Source organism: Parasteatoda tepidariorum, chromosome 7, assembly GCF_043381705.1.
Source record: "Parasteatoda tepidariorum isolate YZ-2023 chromosome 7, CAS_Ptep_4.0, whole genome shotgun sequence".
Lineage (NCBI taxonomy): Eukaryota > Metazoa > Arthropoda > Arachnida > Araneae > Theridiidae > Parasteatoda > Parasteatoda tepidariorum.
Window position 1 is genome coordinate 37,456,696 of NC_092210.1, and position 6,557 is coordinate 37,463,252.

General features: G+C 29.7%; 1 protein-coding gene across 1 annotated transcript in view; it reads right to left on the reverse strand.

The window, feature by feature from the left end:
* The window catches only part of LOC107455639 (uncharacterized), a 107,448-nt gene that overhangs the window by 68,202 nt on the left and 32,689 nt on the right, over positions 1-6,557 (reverse strand). The gene's annotated exons all lie outside the window — the stretch shown is intronic.

Sequence of the window (6,557 nt, forward strand, 5' to 3'; positions counted from 1 at the left end):
GATTTCACCTACGTGTATTTTTAGTGTAATTTTAACAAATATGCTTATTTGCACTGAAAGGTTTCTCAAAATTGAGAAAAATGCGTCAAAATTGTTCCGAAAAATAAATGGTAGAATTTAGAAACCTCATGTTTACAAAATTGAAAAAATTTATCCTCCTTTTTGAGCAAAATATATAATCTCAAAAGTAATGAGGGCAGAAAAGGATGGAGTAATGAGGGCAGATGGAAGAGAGCAGATCATTGGTGGCCAGCCGGATTCGAACCAAAGACCTCAATGGTGGCACTAGGATGCTCTACCCACCATAGTCCCTGGTTCTGTAGGAAAAGACCAGGATGTGCATTGGATCTTGAGGCTGACAGACAGGCTCAAACGGCCGCCTCAAGATTTATCAGTGGGCACCTCAAAAGCATGACCTTTGAATGCGGCCGCAAAGTCTTTCCAACGTGCACTAAGTGCCATCTGATGCCGGCCTCCCCCGATCATATCCTCGACTGCTTGGGGCTAGCTCTTGCGGACATCCGTGATAGCCCACTTCTGGTGCTTGATTTTGCTAGGGTCCACGGTCTCTTGGATTTGATCTAGCTGTCGCTAGATCCTGAAGGATTGGACACAACAACAACCCACCATAGTTGTATACACAGCAGACTGGGAAGAGTTAAGAAGCTTTATACAGTGACCCCCGCAATGATACATCATGACATTCGTCTTTAAATCGATTCATCTTATACATATTTTTCATCTGAGAGATTGATTAACAATAGTGAGCTGTTAATACTGCTTTAAAATTTTAACTAGTTATTTTTTATTCTTTAGTTTAATTCGATCAAATACAGTGTCACATAAAATTTGTTGTGAAAGAAAATATTCCTTTATGAAACAGAAAAATAACTTCTTTGCAATTTGTTGTTGTTGTTCTCATCCCCATGACCTACAGAGCCAGATCAGGTCCATGAGCTCGTTCACTCTAAGAAAGTCTAGCACCAGCAGGGGAGCTTGAACCAGGTCCTGCCTGGTAAGTCCCAGACAAGATAAAATGTGGTCAGGGGAGACCTGGGCAGCAAAGCACTTAGTGCAGATTTCGAAGTGTTTATTACCATCGTTATAAGTCATTGATGACAGATGCCCAAACGAGTAATGGCAGGCTTATCTTTGCAATTTAATAACTTTAAAAAGATTTTTAAGAGTCTTAATAATAAACTGTTGTATACCTGTATACCAAGGTAGTATTTTATGATTAATTTAAAATATTATAATCTGATGATATATACTTTTACATTTTAAGTATTTATTAAATATCTTAACAATTAAAAGTGAAGTAAATAAAGATAACATTAAATAAAAGATAACTTAATCATTTACTGGTCAATATCATTGTAATTTTTATAAATATTATGCTGGTGCAAGACAAAGATCTCCAAACCGGCTCTTTTTTGTTAATTATAAATGATATCATGTGATACTTCTGACCAATAAAATTGACTCAACAGCAATGAGAAGTAGTTTTACATCATTATATATTTTTATTTAATACTGAGATATTAATCAATTTATCAGATGAACTGTATCAAATTAAAATTTCGAGAAATACTGAAATATTTTAATTATTTAAAGTGAACCAAAATATTGATCAAGATCTGTTATTAATAATTAAAGTTCAATTTATTAAGTCTGCTTATTTTTTTTTATCTCTGTAGGAACTTTTAACTCAGAGTTCCTTTTATTTGAGTGCCGAGTTTATTGTATTAATGACTAGCTCAGGAATAGCCAGATTCAGAAGAATATGCCTTTTACGAATATTGGCGATGTTTAGTTTCCGAACTATTGCGTCTACGAGCAATCATTAAATTTGTGCATTGGTTAGCATAAATTTAAATGTGGATACCTATAATAAGAAAGCCATTTACTCTAGTTTGAATCAAAATATGTTCTGCTATTGGAAATGGTCTTATACATAGAAATGGTTTTGTTTAACTATTCGAAAATAACGTAAACTATTGATATTGCTGATATTTCAACATTATGACGTTTCGATATTACGACGCGTTTTGCTGATATTTCGGCTAGATTTTCATTGGTATTTTTTAATTTTTTTTATCAATTTTAAGCGTCTATTTTTCTCTAAACGTTCCACTCAAATTTAAACCTTTGAAAAACTGCAATTTCAAAGAGACATTTTGCAAAAGCAATAAATTTCCAATTCGGTTATAATAAGGGCATGTAGATATGTAAAAATATTTTAGATGTTTTATTACACTTTTTGACCCATTGAATGTATGAAATATTTAGACACATGGGATTTTTTTTATTTATAATAATTTGATCAGTTTTATTTCTTCACGTTATATAGCTATTTAAATAAATGTGAAGAATATATTCTGATAAATAGAGGTAAAAATAATCGATTTATTTCATAAGCATTTGAAATGTCTAGTCCCAGCAGTGAACTGATAATAAAAAAAATTCCCAGTAGAACACTGAAGTTAAACTACACTGGTTGTGATCAAGTAGCGGTTGGGTGGTGACTATGATCATCCTGTGTAGGGATCAAGGATACTCAGTATCCTTTCATTATAATCTGTTATACCGTTAAGTGCTCGATTTTGAGTAAAAGTCGTCGGGTTACCAAAGCGGGGGAGCTATCCTCTCTGCAGAGGATCAAAAGATGCCTTCGTATCTCCTCAGGGATACTTCCCAGACCGTCGCCAATAGATCATTGTGTAGCTCTAGTGTGTTGTAAATAAAGTACATGCCTACCTACCTTAAATGTCTTGAAAACGGTTTTTCGATGTTTTGGAAAACTTTTGAATTTAAAGCATTGTGAAAATTGTTTAATTAAAAGATTTAAAAAAAGGCAAATTTTTAGGAAGTATTCAAATAATTTAAGAACATATTAATCTTTCTTGAAACGTAATTTCAAAGAAACAAAATTTCATCAATGGTATCACTCTTTATATCTAAGATATAATATAGTTTTACAATTGATTAATAAAAATGGGGTAAGTCATAACAAACTCATCACGTCAGATCATAATACGCACTTCTAGAAATTTCTCTGAAAAATGGTTAAATAACAATTTATTTAATTGTTAATTACCACACTTAAACTAAGCAGTCGAATAACCAAATAATAAGATGGTATTCAAACTGTTAACTGTGAGAAAATCCTTTATGAAGAGCCGCATAATGAAGCCATTTAATCGATGTCCTGTACTCTCCAATGTGTGACCCTGTGGTGTTAGAATACGGTACTCACGCATAGATGGCATAATATGGTATATAGATGGCATAGTATGGTATATAGATGGCATAGTATGGTATATAGCTGACATAGTATGGCATGGATAACTTCTTAACGCGTAGATGGCAACACTATAAATTTGCTAAACTATCTGCAACGTCCAATTAAATCTCTTGTTTATGGTTTTGATCCATGCTAGTTGTAAATGGTTAGGAAACCGAATAGTTTCGTATTCATGCTTACTTAACCATACATAGCTAGTTATAAACAATTTCGAAACTGTAGAGGTAAGAAATATTCTTTATCTTTAACTTTACGGTTAATTGGATGGAAGGATGCATCAGAAGTACCAGACTATTTGTAATTTGTAGAAATAGTCCACACTTATCAAACACGCATATTTGTCATATGTTTCTTGTATTTACGAACATATTTTACCTTTTCGGTTTTGAAACCATTTACAATTATGGTTAAGAAAACCATGAATAGAAAACTATACTGTGTTCTAATTGCCATGGTTTCAAAAGAGTAAAAGATAAATTTAACTGGGCTTTGAAACTAGGTATTTAGTTTAGTAATAGGCATGGGAGTTGTGTTTTATCGAATGAACCGAAAATTAATTATATCATTGAAATGAGCTAAAGAAAGCTATAGACCAAGGGCAAGTATGCGTTAAAATCTGTGTCTTTTGCGAGATATTTATTGCTTTTTTTATTGCGAATGTCAAACAGTTTCCGTCGGATTTGACCATAGAATTTCTGATAAGATTAAGAATGAATAATGCGAGTCAAAATGGTTTTAAACTGCAACGTCTAAAGTAAAAATAACCATTTGATAGATCGATATTATTTTATACCGTATCACAAGTACAATAAACTGAAAAGAAAACTGAGTTAAACTGTGTTTTGTATTAAGAGGAAAAATCCATTAGCGTTTCAAGTTCTCAAAACGTATACAAATAAAACTTCGTGTCTCTGAGTGCATTAGTACAAAATGAAAGAAAATCGAATGGGAGTATTTAAGCTGAGGAGAATAAAAATAATATAAGTATTTTTATCGCCAGATATTGAAGTATTTAAATATATAAATTAAGATTCTATTTCATTCTTCTACAAATTTAAAAAAAAATTATTTAAAAAATGAAGTGAAAAAAAGAGATTCTATTTAATTTTAAGTTTTATTTTAAGTTAATATTAAGTTAAGTATTTATTTTATTATAAACCTTGGCATTTAAACAGCAATTGATTACTTTAAGTACTTGTTATTTTTAAAATGAAAAATGTAATATAATAAATTGTTTCACGTATAACATTTTGCATCGTTTCAAAACAGTTATTTTAGAATTATTGAAATGCTACACAAAGAAAATAATTTTCAATACAAATAATTTTCAGTTCAGTAAAATTCTGGTTTCCAAAATTATAGTTCCTATTACCACACGCACAGTGAAAAATAAATTAAAAGGAAAAATTTTGCCGAATAAATGGTTTTTATGCCATGCTGTAAGTTATCATTGTAGGATTCGCGTGGTAATTTTATTTATTTGCATTTATTGCATTTTATCGATTATTAAACACCATATTTTATGGTTAATTTCACCGCCATCTTTACCAAAGCGTTTCGGTAAAAATTATCGTGCTATTTGATATTCTCATAGAGCCAGAAACATGGTCAATTTTTTCCGTATTTTGGAAGTTTTGATCATACTTTTTTTCTGAAAGTACGAATTCGAATTTCAACTGTCAAAAAACGCAAAACATAAATTTTTTTAAAGCTCGTCTAAAGCTTAATTGAAAGCTAATGTACTATGCATCCTTTAAAAAACAGTGGTGAAAAAAATAAAAGTTTCCAAGAAAATAATATTGCGTTTATTAAATTAGGCAAAATCAATTTCAAATTGTGATGTCGTATAAAATTGACAAATATATATATTCCATTATATATATTCAATATATATTCTATTATATCATATGTCATAAACAGTAACACATTTTGTTAGTTTTTTAAATTTTTGAAACCTTACGTTTAAACAAAAAGTGTAAGTTTAAATGTGAAGTAATTCAGAAATAATATATGCTTCTTTAAATATTCATTTGTAAAGAAATGTCTTGAAGCGTCCAGATTAATTTGATTAATTTCAATTCAAAGGTCAAAAGCTAATTTCATTTAAATTTAATTATAATTTAATTATAATGATTAAACTAAGCCAATTAAAAAATCTTTAAGAACAGCTATGAATTTTTAACATAGGTAAAAAGACGTATAGAGATTCTAAAAGGAGTAAAAATATTTTTTTTTCTTCTTTCTTCCATATTACAATTTCATTTGTTCAGCTATTTGCTTAAGATTATTATTTAATTAAAAAAAGCTATGTCCTTCTTCAATAAAGTTGCTGTATATTCGAAATATAAAACAAGATGTGCCATGCGCTAAAAAAATAATAAAAAAAGACGAATCACCCTGAATAGCTTTTGATTTAATGATCGGATTTTCACGAGCTCAAACTAAATCTTAATGGTTCGGGGGGGAGAGGGTGATTTCAAGTATTCCAACTAATTACGCACAGAAGATATTTAAGATACAAAATCAGATAAGTAAACTTATATTCACCAATTGCTTTCTTCAGATTCTCATAACAGACTGCTTAAAACAGCTGAATTGACAAAAATCCAATTTTGTTCTCAGTGTACCTCCTTATTCGAGTTGAATTTTACTGATTGTCATAGTAGTTACAAAGAAAAAAAAGGAAAAAAAACAGGAAAAAAAAGGAAAAAAAACAACAACAAAAAGAAAAAAGAAGAAAAAAAAACAGGAAAAAAAAGAAAAACTATCAGCTGTCCCCTTTTCCCCTCCCATGACTAAAGTAAGTCCTACGAATATTATTAGAACATTATTTTGATGTAAATATTTAATAATCAATTTATTCAAATTTTCAATGATCAATTTATTTAAGTTGTTTAATTCATAAAAAGCCACTATCACTTTACAAGCAAATAAACGGATATTATCAATGTAATTTAATATTTACAAATAATTATGTTTTTAGCTTATTAATATAAACACATTGTATTTCAGGGTCATGAAGTCAAGATACATTAAAAATTTAGAATCCAGTTGAACTTTCAAGTCTATTTTATAAGAAAATTACATTTTTATTTGTATTAAATCTTAGATATATTGCGCTAATTTATGATAAACTTATAATTAATAATTAAACCAGCAATATCTAAATATTGACATTAGTTAAGCTAAGCAAAGAAAGCAGAGATTACTGTAAGATAATACTTTTAGATAATTTATGCATAATTGTAAATAT